The sequence below is a fragment of the Scyliorhinus torazame genome, chromosome 4 (genome assembly GCF_047496885.1).
Source record: "Scyliorhinus torazame isolate Kashiwa2021f chromosome 4, sScyTor2.1, whole genome shotgun sequence".
Lineage (NCBI taxonomy): Eukaryota > Metazoa > Chordata > Chondrichthyes > Carcharhiniformes > Scyliorhinidae > Scyliorhinus > Scyliorhinus torazame.
In genome coordinates, this window is record NC_092710.1 from 56906819 (window position 1) to 56922382 (window position 15564).

General features: G+C 48.7%; 1 protein-coding gene and 1 pseudogene across 1 annotated transcript in view; one reads left to right on the forward strand and one right to left on the reverse strand.

Moving 5' to 3' along the window:
• The window catches only part of LOC140410235 (NACHT, LRR and PYD domains-containing protein 3-like), a 437830-nt gene that overhangs the window by 72685 nt on the left and 349581 nt on the right, over positions 1-15564 (forward strand). The gene's annotated exons all lie outside the window — the stretch shown is intronic.
• On the reverse strand, positions 2025-5540 carry LOC140411011 (large ribosomal subunit protein eL8 pseudogene; annotated as a pseudogene).

Sequence of the window (15564 nt, forward strand, 5' to 3'; positions counted from 1 at the left end):
CCTGGACACTAAGCGGCAATTTAACATGGCCAATCCACCGAACCTACACGTCTGTGGAGTGTGGAAGGAAACCGGAACACCCGGAGAAATCCACACACCGACACGGGATAATGTGCAAACTCCACACACACACACACACACACACACACACAGTCACCCAAGGCCGGAAATGAACCCAGGTCCCTTGTGCTGTGAGGCAGCAGTGATCACTACTTTGCCAGGTCTGATCTTTCATCAGAACCCAGCAACATGCAGCTCTCAGAGAGGATCCATGTCTGAATTTTGTCATTGAAAGGTATGGTACACAGCATGTTATCTTCCAGGAACAATTTGTCCCAAAAATATAGTTTGTGCATTTATAATATATTGTAAAACATTGACTTGAAAATTACAGAAAATGCAACAGAATTCAACTTTATACAACATGTCCCACAATGAGGTGCCTCAATACTATTCTGATAATATTGATATTTGCTGTAATTGTTCCTTGTCAGACATGCAGCCCAAGGAGTTCCATCCAGTTTCCAGCTTCTCGGTGAACTATGGCTGAAAGTCCATTGTCCACCTCCGTGCCTCTGCGGCTGCAGGTTTAATATGTCCCTCAGCACATACTCCTGGACCTTGGGAAATGCCAGTTTGCAACTCAGTCAAGGAGAATTAGTTGCACTGGAAGACCAAGAGGCTTCGGGCAGATCAAAGGGCATCTTTCACCAAGTTGAAGGTCCACCAGCTACAGCTACTGAATTTGTTATTATTTTGTGGGAGGTGGGAATCATTGACAAAGCCAGTATTTGTCATCCTTGAACTAATCCATTTTGGAGGGTAATTAAGTGTGAACCAATTTGCTGTGGGTCTGAAATCGCATGGAGACCAGACCAAGTAAGGACAGCAGTTTTATGATGTTAAATTCCATCGTGCAGGATTTGAACCCATGTCCCCATGGGTATTAGCCTGAGCCTCTAGATTACTAGTCCAGTGACATTACCACTACACCACCATCTCAGTTAGCACTGTTGCTTCATAGCGCCAGGGTTTGATTCCCGCTTGGGTCGCTGTCTGTGCAGAGTCTGCATGTTCTCCCCGTCTATGTGGGTTTCCTCCAAGCACTCCGGTTTCCTCACACAATTCCCGAAAGACGTGCTTGTTAGGTGAATGGAACATTCTGAATTCTCCCTCTGTGTGCCCGAACAGGTGCCGGAATGTGGCAATTAGGAGGTTTTCACAGTAACTTCATTGCAGTGTTAATGTGGCACTAATAAATATTATTATTGGATATCTCTCTGGAAACATCATGGAGAGCAAAGAGTCCTGCTTCACTGAGCTGCTTGCGATGAATCTCAACAAAAACACTGCATCTCTCTCTCTAGAGCTCCTTTACAAAGACACATTCCAGAAAGAGATGACACCAGGTCTCTTCCCCACAATAGTCTCTCGAGGGCAATGTGGAGAGTGGGTGAAATTTAAGGCATGAAGGAAGAGAATGGCGGCTTTTTGCACTACCAGCCAAGCTAGGTATTTGCTTGTTTGAACGTTTCGGCGATGAGGCATTTTGTCAAATGACTTTGACAATCTGCTCAGGGAACCGTTGGACAGAATCTAACCTCTCCTTCTCCACACTGCTAACTCTCCCATTGCAGACGCTCCCCACATCCTCCCTTTCTGACCGTTGTCCAGATCCAAGTTGGACAGGTCGCCCTTTCTGGTCCCCACCACCACCCTCTGACAACATGTGAGAGATTCACACAAAGTGGAGGAGGGATAAAATAAAAACGAAGTTCTGTAAAAACTCAGCAGGTCGGCTGCATCTGTGAAGAGACAAATAGAGTTAACGCTACAAGTCTAAACTGACTCTTCGGAACAAAGATAAAATAACAACCAGCTTTGTTCACAGTTCAAGTGGCACGGAAATGGTCAAAATGGTTTGATTTTGTATCACCAGCTGCCGTCCCCTTTTCTAAGTAAATGAGGAATGTCTGCAGTGGAATTTACTTATTTTTATATACAACAAGTAGGTGGGAAATAAATTATCCCAGTTTGGTTGCCAGCTGCTTAGCCTTGGCCTTTGCCAGCTTTGCAATCCGAGCCACAGACTTGGGGCCCAGAATCCCACCGCCCCAATGTCGATGGATCTCATCAAACTGCTCGTTGTAGTTAGTCTGCACAGCCTCAATCAACTTGGCCATCGCTCCCTTATCCTCAGGGTTGATCTGGGCCTGGCTTTGGCTTTGACGATGCAACAAGGAACCCCCATCTTCCGGCAGAAAGGAGGCAGGAACACAACCAACTCAATGGGGTCAACTTCATGTGCAACAATCACCAGCTGAGTTTTCTTACTCTCCACCAATGTGGTGACAGTGTTCACACGTGCTCTGAGAACTGCTGGCCTCTTTGTTGGGGATCAACCTTCCCAGTTGCCTTTTGCTGGGCCCTCTGCCTGTTCTTCAGTTTGGTATTTGCGGGCCAGTTTGAAGAGCTGGGTCACAGTCTGCCTGTCCAGAGGCCTGGGCGAACTGGTTAATTGCTGGAGGCACTTTCAGACAGGATGGCCCTCTGACGTTGTAGTCTGACATACCGTGGCCATCTCGTCAGGTCCCTCTTGGGCTGGATATCCTGACCAACCCCAAAGTTTTTTGGTCTCTTCTCAAACGGAGGGTTGACGACCTTTTTCACCTCATGCTTCCTTACGATGGAAGGAGACGGGACCACCTTCTTCCCCTTGGCCTTCTTTCCTTTCAGTATAGCGGAGAGAGAGCAGGGGCTGCCGGGACCGCCATATAAATATTTTTATTACAAACAGTAACCATTTAATACTAACAATAACCATTACAGTTGTACAAGGCCAAACGGTACAAACACGAATTCTGCATTGGAGAAACTGGGTACTCTCCCCTCTGTGCCAACGTACGGGGAGGGGGAGGTAGGATATTCTGATTATTAAAATCGTCAACAATACAGTTGTACAAAAACAAACAGTACAAGCACTAAACTTTGCGCTGGAGAGACCAGATACCCTCACCTCTGTACCAACAGAAGGGAGATGTAGGGAAGAGGGGCGGTGGGGAGAGAGGGGAAAGGAGGGTGATGGGGAGGGAGGGAGGGACCGCCATAGATCCCGAGGGATGACAGCAGCTTTCACACTGAGGGCGGGACTCGGAACAAGAATCGGGTCAAATTCCTAATGTGGTGATGCGCATCAATGTAAATACATGTAGGCTAGCTAGACACTCGAGGGAGCACAAGAGACATCACACACACACACTCAACTAATAGATCAGTTAGATAGGACATGACCAATGGACATTCACGATACACACAGAGGTGACACCGCCACAGGAGGGCATTACACCAACCCATATATAAAGGACACCACACACATGATCTGCCTCTTTCCAGTGGAGACAGTCAGTGAGCAGAGACACAGGGTTGATTCAATATTACACCCACCACGTGGATTGCAGCAACTGGTTAGTCAGTCTGGGTAGCTATAGTAGGATTAGCAGTAGTGTCGAACCCGAGTAATAGAAGTGTAAATAGATTAATAAACGTGTTGAAGTTATCTCCACGTCTGAACCTTCCTTTGTCAAGTGCACCACAAGGAAGCCGCTATGTTACACCTACAACATAACAAATCATGGTACCAGGACTGAACTGTTTCAATCCATATAGCCATACTTCAGCGAACAATGACAACCAGCAACGATACCCAGGCAAGATGTTCGAGATCCGGGTTCCGCAGCAGCTCCAGTGCCACGGCGATCTCCGCGAAAACTGGCGGGTATTCCAGCAAATGTTTGAATTCTTCCTGGTAGCAGCCGACCTAGAAGACCTGGCCAATGCTGAAAAGACAGAGCTTCTCCTCACCATAGCCGGTGCAGAAGAAATCTTTTAAAAATTCAAGTTATCCAAAGGGCAAAACAGGAGCGACTTCCAGGCAACCCTGGACAAATTCGGCAAATACTGTGAGGAAAACACACTCCAACCAGCAAGGAAAGGTAAGAGAAGCACCAGTACTCACCACAAGGCCAAAATCCTGGAGCAGAGAACAATTTTGATCGGCGGCCATCTTTCTAAAGGGACTGCAGTTGCGAGACGGCGCGCATACGCAATCACGAAAACGGCCCCTGGTAAAGGAACCCGATCTGCGCATGCGCAATCGCTTCCTACGCAGTACGTCACATGCGTCATGAAGTCAGAGGCCCCGGACCACGACCATTTAAAGGGGAAACGCCCCAAATCAAAGAAAAAATCTTTTAAAGCCGTAAAACAACCTTCCTTCACCTGGAATGACAGCACAATGCCTCAAATTGAACCAAGAAATGAAATTAACTTCCGAAGATCCCTGCAACAAGCAGTTACCTATGCCCAATCCGATGATTCCGACCTTGAATATTTCGAAACCGACCTTTACATTTTCTCTGGACCTCGTGAGCCCAATGCCAGCTCTGACGCAAACAGTGATGATATGGTCCTAGAAGACAACGACTCAGATGAACCTTTCACCTTGGGAGGCTACCCCAGTACCAAATCCGAACCGCAACTAGACGTGTTGCACATTGAAGACCCCCGTACTGAATCTGATGCAGACACGGATTCGTTCTTCGGATTTGAGGATCTTCAGCCCAGCATCTACGACATCCCGACTCGTGAGTGCAGGATTATGCTGTGGCCTGAAATTAAGAGACAGAGAGCGGTACAAGCCCACAGACAGCGGCCTGCTGCCACACAGAGCGTGGTCCACGCACCGCTCAGGGTTCCCGACTCTACGAAAGAAGACACGCAAGACTCCACACCGCAGTCCTTGCATGAACAACAAGTGACTCCAGTGTCACAAGCCTCCACAGCGAGCTCATGGACAGACTCCACAATTGCAGAAACGCAAGACTCCAGAGCGCAGTCCTTGCACGAACAAGAAGTGACTCCAGTGTCACAAGCCTACACAGCGAGCTTGTGGACAGACTCCACGATAGAAGAAACGCAAGACTCCAGAGCGCAGTCCTTGCACACACAAGACGTGAATCCAGTGTCACAAGTCTCCGCAGGGAGCTCGTGGACAGCCTCCACGATAGAAGCAACGCAAGACTCCGATGTGCAGTCCTTGCAGGAACAAGACCATGAGGGTCTAGCAACCTCCTCTGACCAACTAGCGGCAGACGATGCAAGTCTGCCATGCTCAAGTAAACAGCAAGAAGACTATGACAGTCTACCACACTCCAGTGCACAGCAGGACGACCATGATGGTCTATCATGCTATAGTGAAGAACAAAGTGACGATGACAGTCCAAGCCCAAATGAAGGACAACAGCAAGACAATGACAGTCCACCCACATTGGTTGCGCCACCAGATGAAGACTCTGACAATTTACCCAACCCAAGTGAACAACAAGCAGCTACTGAGGATCTACCCACAGTATGTGAGACGAGTGACGACAGCATCCAACTTCCCATGCAAGATGTGCAAAGTGACAGACCTCAGCTAGTGTGTACAGAGGCACTCGACGATCACTGTGAGACCACTGGTGACTCTGGTGACACCATTCCATGGTGCCTCACATTCTTCCACTCTCATTCGCTCGAACCTCTCCACAAGTCAATGCATTCCTGCATGTTCCGACTCCAGGCGCGCAGCTTCAAGAAATCTCAGCTGACTCCAGTGAACCTGCTAAGACTCCGGACGGGGAGCATCAACAAACCAACACTGACTCAGTTAAAACAGACCAGACTCCAGATGGGGAGCAACCAAACGCCGACTCTGATTCACGTAAGCCGGACTTTACTCCAGACAGGGAGTGCCGCAACCTCAGTGATGGCACGCTCAGGGTGACAGCAGATGCCACTATGACAGGAGATGGATCACATAACAATTACACTGGGTCAGTAATAACAAGCAGCGGCTACAGTCCAAGCAGAATACACCAATATTCACCACAGCTATATCCACACATTTTTTCCACACCAGCAGTGCAGCCAATGACTGCTCATGCTGGACAAACCCAGTATTCAGGCATGCAGCAGCCAGCGGTTTATGCAGCATATTCTCAAACAGGCCAGCACTACGGATTGCCCACTAATGGAATCCAGACCGAAGGAGGACTACCGCAAGCGCAATCTGCACTACAGACTGGAAGCCTTAGTTACAGCCCAGGATTTGCTGCACCCCAGCCTGGCCAGACGGCATATTCCTATCAGATGCAAGGTTCTAGTTTCACACCATCACCAGGTATTTATGCGAGCAGCAATTCTGTTTCCAATTCGACAAGCTTCAACGGTTCTCAGCAGGATCACCCTTCCTGCACAGCATGTGGCCAGAACCAGTATGTACAGTCTTATCCAACTTCAACATATGGCACATCCATGACCTCGAATGAAACTGTTGATGGTCCCTCTTCAACGTCAACACCTTATCAGCTACAAGATGCCATCCGACAGCACCATCACAAACATCGAATAAGAAAGGGACTCCAAATCAGACAGCGAAGTGATTTGACCCCTTCTTGGTTCCTGTGGCACAGGGACGTTGATGGCGTTCATAACCAGGAGAGACATTTGACCATCATGATTGATGGTTTTTGGACTCACACAAATGATTTCATAGATCATAGAATTTACAGTTCTGAAGGAGGCCATTCGGCCCATCGAGTCTGCACCGGCTCTTTGAAAGAGCACCCTACCCAAGCCCACACCTCCACCCTATCCCCATAACCCAGTAACCCCACCCAACACTAAGGGCAATTTTGGACACTAAGGGCAATTTAGCATGGCCAATCCACCTAACCTGCACATCTTTAGACTGTGGGAGGAAACCAGAGCACCAGGAGGAAACCCACGCACACACGGGGAGGATGTGCAGACTCCACACAGACAGTGACCCAAGCCGGGAATTGAACCTGGGACCCTAGAGCTGTGAGGCAATTGTGCTAACCACCATGCTACCGTGCATGGACTTATTGTTTAATCACTGTTCCCATGACTTGTATATACCTTACCTTATCTACCTGTTCTTTGTTCAATTTTCCAAAAGTGTGCAGAAAATATGTAACATATAAAAAAAGGGGGGATGTGGTGATGTGCATCAATGTAAATACATGTAGGCTAGCTAGACACTAGAGGGAGCACAAGAGACAGCACACACACACACTCAACCAATAGATCAGTTAGATAGGACACGACCAATGGACTTTCACGATACACACAGAGGTGACACGACCACAGGGGGGCATTACACTAACCCATATATAAAGGACACCACACACATGATCTGCTCTTTCCAGTGGAGACAGTCAGTGAGTAGCGACACAGGGTTGATTCAATATTACACCCACCACGTGGATTGCAGCAACTGGTTAGTCAGTCTGGGTAGCTATAGGGATTAGCAGTAGTGTCGAACCCGAGTAATAGAAGTGTAAATAGTTTAATAAACGTGTTGAAGTTATCTCCACGTCTGAACCTTCCTTTGTCAAGTGCACCACAAGGAAGCCGCTATGTTACACCTACAACATAACAAATCAACTAAGTTGTGAAATCAAACCAGGAACTGTTTACTGATTGACTACAGTATAAATTCTGTATGGAAATAGATGGGCAAAATCTTTGCGGGATCAAGGTATTGTAGCTGTTAAGATTCATTTCTGTGAGACTTCCGGGTGCGGCGATGACCAGCTAAGTCGCACGTTTCGGCAGCTCCCGGTGGAACGGACTTTTGGGCTCTTGACAGGAGCCCCAACGGCAATTTTAACGGCAAAAAACACCGTGCGGTAAACCAGAAGGGAATTCCCCCTGGACACGGATGGAAAAAGAAGAGGAAAGTGGCCGGATTGCAGCGGATCCTTTGGAACAGCGGCAAGGAAGGCAAGCAAAAACCAAGATGGCGTCGGAAGGTGGCAGTTTCATATGGGGCCCTGAACAACAAGAGTTCTTGAAATGCTGCGTGGGGGAGATAAAAAAGGAAATGAAGAAAGAACCGTTGGCCCCGATACTACAGGCGATCGAAGGGCTAAAGGAGGAACAAAAGACCCAGGAACAGGAGCTTCGGGTCGTGAAGGCGAAGGCAGCCGAGAATGAGGACGATATACAGGGCCTGGTGGTGAAGACGGAGATACAGGAGGCACATCAGAAACGATGTGTGGAGAGGTTGGAGGCACTGGAAAACAACGCAAGGAGGAACAACCTGAGGATTCTTGGTCTTCCTGAAGGTGTGGAGGGGGCTCCCTCTACACTGTCCACATCAAACACTCCCAGGACAGGTACAGCAAGGGGTTAGATACAGAGTAAAGCTCACTCTACACTGTCCACATCAAACACTCCCAGGACAGGTACAGCAAGGGGTTAGATACAGAGCAAAGCTCACTCTACACTGTCCACATCAAACACTCCCAGGATAGGTACAGCATGGGGTTAGATACAGAGTAAAGCTCCCTCTACACTGTCCCCATCAAACACTTCCAGGACAGGTACAGCACGGGTTTAGATACAGAGTAAAGCTCCCTCTACACGGTCCCCATCAAACACACCCAGGACAGGTACAGAACGGGTTTAGATACAGAGTAAAGCTCCGTCTACACTGTCGACATCAAACACTCCCAGGACAGGTACTGCACGGGTTTAGATACAGAGAAAAGCTCCCTCGACACTGTCCCCATCAAACACTCCCAGGACAGGTACAGCACGGGGTAGATACAGAGTAAAGCTCCCTCTACACTGTCCCCATCAAACACTCCCAGGACAGGTACAACACAGGGTGAGATAGAGAGTAAAGCTCCCTCTACACTGTCCCCATCAAACACTCCCAGGACAGGTACAGCACACTGTTAGATACAGAGAAAAGCTCTCTCTACACTGTCCCCATCAAACACTCCCAGGAGAGGTACCGCACGGGGTTAGATACAGAGTAAAGCTCCCTCTACACTGTCCGCATCATACACTCCCAGGACAGGTACCGCACGGGGTTAGATACAGAGTAAAGCTCCCTCTACACTGCCTCATCAAACACTCCCAGGGCAGGTACAGCACGGGGTTAGATACAGAGTAAAGCTCCCTCTACACTGTCCCCATCAAACACTCCCAGGACATGTACAGCACGGGGTTAGATACAGAGTAAAGCTCCCTCTACACTGTCCCCATCAAACACTCCCAGGACATGTACAGCACGGGGTTAGATACAGAGTAAAGCTCCCTCTACACTGTCCCCATCAAACACTCCCAGGACATGTACAGCACGGGGTTAGATACAGAGTAAAGCTCCCTCTACACTGTCCCCAGCAAACACTCCCAGGACAGGTACAGCACGGGGTTAGATACAGAGTAAAGCTCCCTCTACACTGTCCCCATCAAACACTCCCAGGACATGTACAGCACGGGGTTAGATACAGAGTAAAGCTCCCTCTACACTGTCCACTTCAAACACTCCCAGGACAGGTACAGCACGGGGTTAGATACAGAGTAAAGCTCCCTCTACACTGTCCCCCATCAAACACTCCCAGGACAGGTACAGCACGGGGTTAGAAACAGAGTAAAGCTCCCTCGACACTGTCCCCATCAAACACTCCCAGGACAGGTACAGCACGGGGTTAGATACAGAGTAAAGCTCCCTCTACACTGTCCCCATCAAACACTCCCAGGACAGTTACAGCACTGGGTCAGATACAGAGTAAAGCTCCCTCTACACTGTCCACATCAAACACTCCCAGGACAGGTACAGCACGGGGTTAGATACAGAGTAAAGCTCCCACTACACTGCCCCATCAAACACTCCCAGGACAGGTACAGCACGGGGTTAGATACAGAGTAAAGCTCCATCTACACTGTCCCCATCAAACACTTCCAGGACAGGTACAGCACGAGGTTAGATACAGAGTAAAGCTCCCTCTACACTGCCCCATCAAACACTCCCAGGACAGGTACAGCACTGGGTTAGATACAGAGTAAAGCTCCCTCTACACTGTCCCCATCAAACACTCCCAGGACAGGTACCGCACGGGGTTAGATACAGAGTAAAGCTCCCTCGACACTGCCCCATCAAACACTCCCAGAACAGATACCGCATGGTGTTAGATACAGAGTAAAGCTCCCTCTGCACTGTCCCCATCAAACACTCCCAGGACAGGTACCGCACGGGGTTAGATACAGAGTAAAGCTCCCTCTACACTGTCCCCATCAAACACTCCCAGGACAGGTACAGCACTGGGTTAGATACAGAGTAAAGCTCCCTCTACACTGTCCCCATCAAACACTGCCAGGACAGGTACCGCACGGGGTTAGATACAGAGTAAAGCTCCCTCTACACTGCCCCATCAAACACTCCCAGGACAGGTACAGCACGGGGTTAGATACAGAGTAAAGCTCCCTCTACACTGTCCCCATCAAACACTCCCAGGATAGGTACAGCACGGGGTTAGATACAGAGTGAAGCTCCCTCTACACTTTCCCCACCAACACTCCCAGGACAGGTACACAGGAACAGTAATGGGCCATTCAGCCGATCGAGCCTGCCTTAGCGACTAGACCACCTTGATCAATAACCTATTTTAATAATCCGATACAAAGCCCTGGATCAATTTATTTCCTGGCAGCATCAGTACCTGTAAATGCTCCTCTACGCTATGTCTGAAATATTGCTGCATTAGAGAATGTCATTGTGAATATTACCTTGTAATATATAACCGTTCTCATCCATATCTCTATTTAAACACATTAGCTCCTTTCCCAGTGATCACTGCAGTTAACCCAGTCACTGTTTATACTATAAGCTCTTGTCCCAGTTAATACTACATTACACCATACTGCCGTGGACACTACAATTAACCCTTTTGGAGTGCTGACTGCAATGTACCCAGGGTAAGAGCCTGTGGGACTACCATGTATAATAATCTTTATTGTCACAAGTAGGCTTACATTAACACTGCAATGAGGTTACTGTGAAAATCCCCTAGTCGCCACATTCTGCCGCCTGTTCGGGTACACAGAGGGAGAATTCAGAATGTCCAAATTACCCAACAGCACATCTTTCAGACTTGTTGGAGGAAACCGGAGCTCCCGGAGGAAACCCACGCAGACACAGGGAGAACGTGCCGGGAATCGAACCCGGGACCCTGGAGCTGTGAAGCCACAGTGCTACCCACTGTGCTATCGTGTCGCGTAATGAGTCACACACACAACCTCTCCCCCCAACCCCAGCCGCACAAACATGTGTACAGACAAACACAAACTCACACACAGACACAAACTCAGACAGGCTGCGTCAATATATCTTTCAAATGGAGCGAGATCCATTCTCCACCTTTAACTTGGAGAGGTGTATCGGGCCTGTGTGTGACCCAAGTTACACACTGACTGAATATCCTCACAACTGCTTGCGGACAGACTTTTCTAAAGCACTTTTCATAACCTTTGGGTATCACAAACTGCTACACAGGCAATGGAGCCCTTTTGAAATCTAGTCAGTGGTTATTTAGGAAATGGACCAGCTAATTTCAGAGAGAGAGACACACAGAAACAGGATGAGATTGTGCTGTGCATGTTTCACAGCTGACACTGAGACACACACGAGATGTACAATATCAATTATTATTCTGAAGCATGTGATTAAATCACCCCTCAAACTAAATTCCAGTGTTTCAGAGTAAAGCTTCATCTACACTGTCCATCAAACACTCACAACCCAAATACTGTCTGGGCTTAAATACAGAGTCAAAATCCCTCTGTCCTGTCCAAGGAATTTTTCATTGCAGATAGTTATTTTTATTTTTTGGAAAAACAGAACTCAGATTGCACCGAATCCCAGGGTGGACTCATGTTTATTTCAGCCCTTCACATTTAAACATGAAGTTTAAGCTCCGATTACAGGTGTCTGCTTGTCTCTGTTTGTATATTCTCTGTTACTGTTGTTTTGTCACTTGTCTGAAGTATTTGAATAATAGGCCTTGGTTAATCAATCCTTTCTCTCAGCACATGGAAGTTGTGAATCTTCAAGGCTGTCAGTCTGATGAAGATAACAAAAAACGACATGCTTTGATCATCAATCCATTCCCCAACCCTAAATAGATCTCACACATTTCCATAATGCAGGATTATCTCCATCAAAACTTCTAATCAGTTCCCAATACTCTTGTTAACACTTGCCTGTATAACCTAAATTCCACTGACAGATTCCAAAAGCTGCACAGAAAAATGACAGGTTATTTTAAACTTTGAAACAAAACTATTTGAACTTGTGCTTCCATTCTATTATACAGAAATGTTGTCCTGTGGGCTGACAGTTTCTCAGTAAGACTGAAACATTGAGGTACGCCTCGCACTGCACTGGACAACATTTGTGGCACTTCCAAATTCTACGACACATTGCTGTCTGTATTGTGTGAATTTGGTGTGAAATATCTGTACAGTTTAAACTTCCATTGTTTCTGTCTTCTCATCATTTATTTAAAAAAATATATATTTTATTGAAATTTTTCAAACAAAAATGTTCCGTTTTTGCAGCTTAATAAAGGAACATACATTAAACGTTATTTAAATAATATATTAAACTAACAACAAATGAAAAAAGAAAAAACAAAAAGCAAATATTAACAACTGGCAAAATACAAAAACACGGAATAATACTCCCCCCCCCCTCCCCCCTGGGTTGCTGCTGCTGTCCTTTCTGTTTTTTTCCCATTAGCGTTCCGCGAGACAGTCAAGGAATGGTTGCCACCGCCTGGTGAACCCCTGAGCCGATCCTCTTAACGCATATTTTATTCGTTCCAGTCTTATGAACCCTGCCATGTCGTTTATCCAGGCCTCCACGCCCTGGGGCTTTGCGTCCTTCCACATAAGTAGAATCCTTCGCCGGGCTACTGGGGACACAAAGGCCAAGACGTCGGCCTCTTTCGCCTCCTGCACTCCCAGTTCTTCTGCAACCTACCAAATATAGCTAACCCCCAGCCTGGTTTGACCCGGACCCCCACCACCTTTGAAATCACTCTTGCCACACCCTCCCAGATCTCATGCAGTGTCGGACACGACCAGAACATGTGGGTGTGGTTCGCCGAGCTTCCCGAGCACCTCCCACACCTATCCTCCACCCCGTAAAACCTGCTCAGTCTTGCTCCCGTCATATGCGCCCTGTGTAGAACCTTAAATTGAATCAGGCTAAGCCTGGCACACGAGGACAAGGAATTTACCCTACTTAGGGCATCTGCCCACAGCCCCTCCTCGATCTCTTCCCCCAGCTCCTCTTCCCATTTTCCCTTCAGCTCCTCTACCATCGCCTCCCCCTCGTCTCTCATCTCCCTGTATATTTCGGACACTTTACCTTCTCCAACCCATGCCCCCGAAATCACTCTATCCTGGATCCCTTGCGTCGGGAGCTGCGGAAATTCCCTCACCTGTTGCCTCGTAAATGCCCTCACTTGCATGTATCGGAAGACATTCCCTGGTGGCAACTTATATTTTTCTTCCAGCGCTCCCAGACTCGCAAACGTCCCGTCTACAAACAGGTCCTTCAGCTTCCTAATTCCTGCTCGCTGCCAACATTGAAATCCCCCATCTATCCTCCCCGGGACGAACCTGTGGTTATTCCTTCTCGGGGACCACACCGAGGTACCCGTCACTCCCCTGTGACGTCTCCACTGCCCCCAGATCTTCAAGGTCGCCACCACCACTGGGTTTGTGGTGTACCTTTTCGGGGAGAACGGTAGCGGCGCCGTCACCAGAGCTTTTAGACTCGTTCCCTTACAGGACGCCATCTCTAACTTTTTCCACGCCGCACCCTCTTCCTCCCTCATCCACTTACAGACCATCGACACATTGGCGGCCCAATAGTAGTCGCTCAGACTCGGCAGTGCCAATCCACCTCTGTCCCTACTGCGCTGCAGGAACCCCCTCTTTACCCTCGGGGTCTTTCCAGCCCACACAAAGCTCATAATGCTCCTGTCTATTTTTCTGAAAAAGGCCTTTGTGATCAGGATGGGGAGGCACTGAAACACGAAAAGAAACCTCGGGAGGACCACCATTTTAACCGCCTGTACTCTGCCCGCCAATGACAGGGGCACCATATCCCACCTCTTAAAGTCCTCCTCCATCTGCTCTACCAGTCGCGTCAGGTTAAGTTTATGCAGGGTTCCCCAGTTCCTGGCCACCTGAATCCCCAGGTATCGAAAATTCCTTGCCACTCCTCAGCGGCAGAGCATCTATCCCCCTGCCCTGTTCCCCGTGGTGCATCACAAAAAGCTCACTCTTTCCCATATTTAATTTGTATCCGAGAACTCTCCAAACTCCCTGAGTATCTGCATTACCTCTGGCATCCCCTCCACGGGGTCCGCCACATATAACAGTAAATCATCTGCGTATAGTGACACTCGATGTCCCTCTCCCCCTCTAAGCACCCCCCTCCACTTCTTAGAGTCCCTCAGCGCTATGGCCAATGGTTCAATTGCCAACGCGAACAGTAACGGGGACAGGGGGCATCCCTGTCTTGTACCCCTATGTAGTCGAAAGTATCCCGATCTTTGCCTGTTTGTAACGACGCTTGCCACCGGGGCCCGGTACAAGAGTCTGACCCATCTAATAAACCCCTCCCCGAACCCAAATCTCTTCAGCACCTCCCACAGATAGTCCCACTCCACCCTATCGAATGCCTTCTCGGCATCCATTGCCACCACTATCTCTGCCTCCCCCTCCGGTGGGGGCATCATCATCACCCCCAGCAACCTTCGTATATTGGCATTCAATTGTCTCCCCTTTACAAACCCTGTCTGGTCGTCATGTACCACCCCTGGGACACAATCCTCTATCCTTGTCGCCATCACTTTGGCCAGCAGTTTGGCGTCTACATTTAGGAGGGAGATGGGCCTGTATGACCCGCACTGCAGCGGGTCTTTGTCTCGTTTCAGAATTAGCGATATCGTCGCCTCCGACATTGTCGGGGGTAATGTCCCCCTTTCCTTAGCCTCATTAAAGGTTCTCGCCAAAAGCGGGGCCAGCAGGTCCATATACTTGTTATAAAATTCCACCGGGAACCCATCTGGTCTCGGGGCCTTCCCTGCCTGCATGTTCCCTATTCCTTTGATCACCTCATCCACCTCAATCTGCGCCCCCAGACCTGCCACCTCCTGCCCCTCCACCCTCGGGAACTCTAGCTGATCCAAAAAGTGTATCATTCCTTCTTTCCCCTCCGGGGGTTGGGACCTATATAGCCTCTCATAAAATGTCTTGAACACCTCGTTCACTTTCCCTGCTCTCTGCTCCATCTTTCCCGTTTCGTCCCTAACTCCTCCGATCTCTCTCGCCGCTCCCCTCTTCTGAAGTTGTTGGGCCAGCAGCCGGCTCGCCTTTTCCCCATATTCATACTGTATCCCCTGTGCCTTCCTCCACTGTGCCTCTGCCTTTCCCGTGGTCAGCAGGTCAAACTCCGTCTGTAATCTTCGTCTCTCCCTGTATAGCCCTTCGACTGGGGCCTCCGCATACTTCTTATCCACCCTCAAAATTTCCCCCACTAATCTCTCTCTTTCTTTACCTTCTTGCTTCCCCTTGTGGGCTCTGATGGAAATCAGCTCTCCTCTAACCACCGCCTTCAGCGCTTCCCATACTACC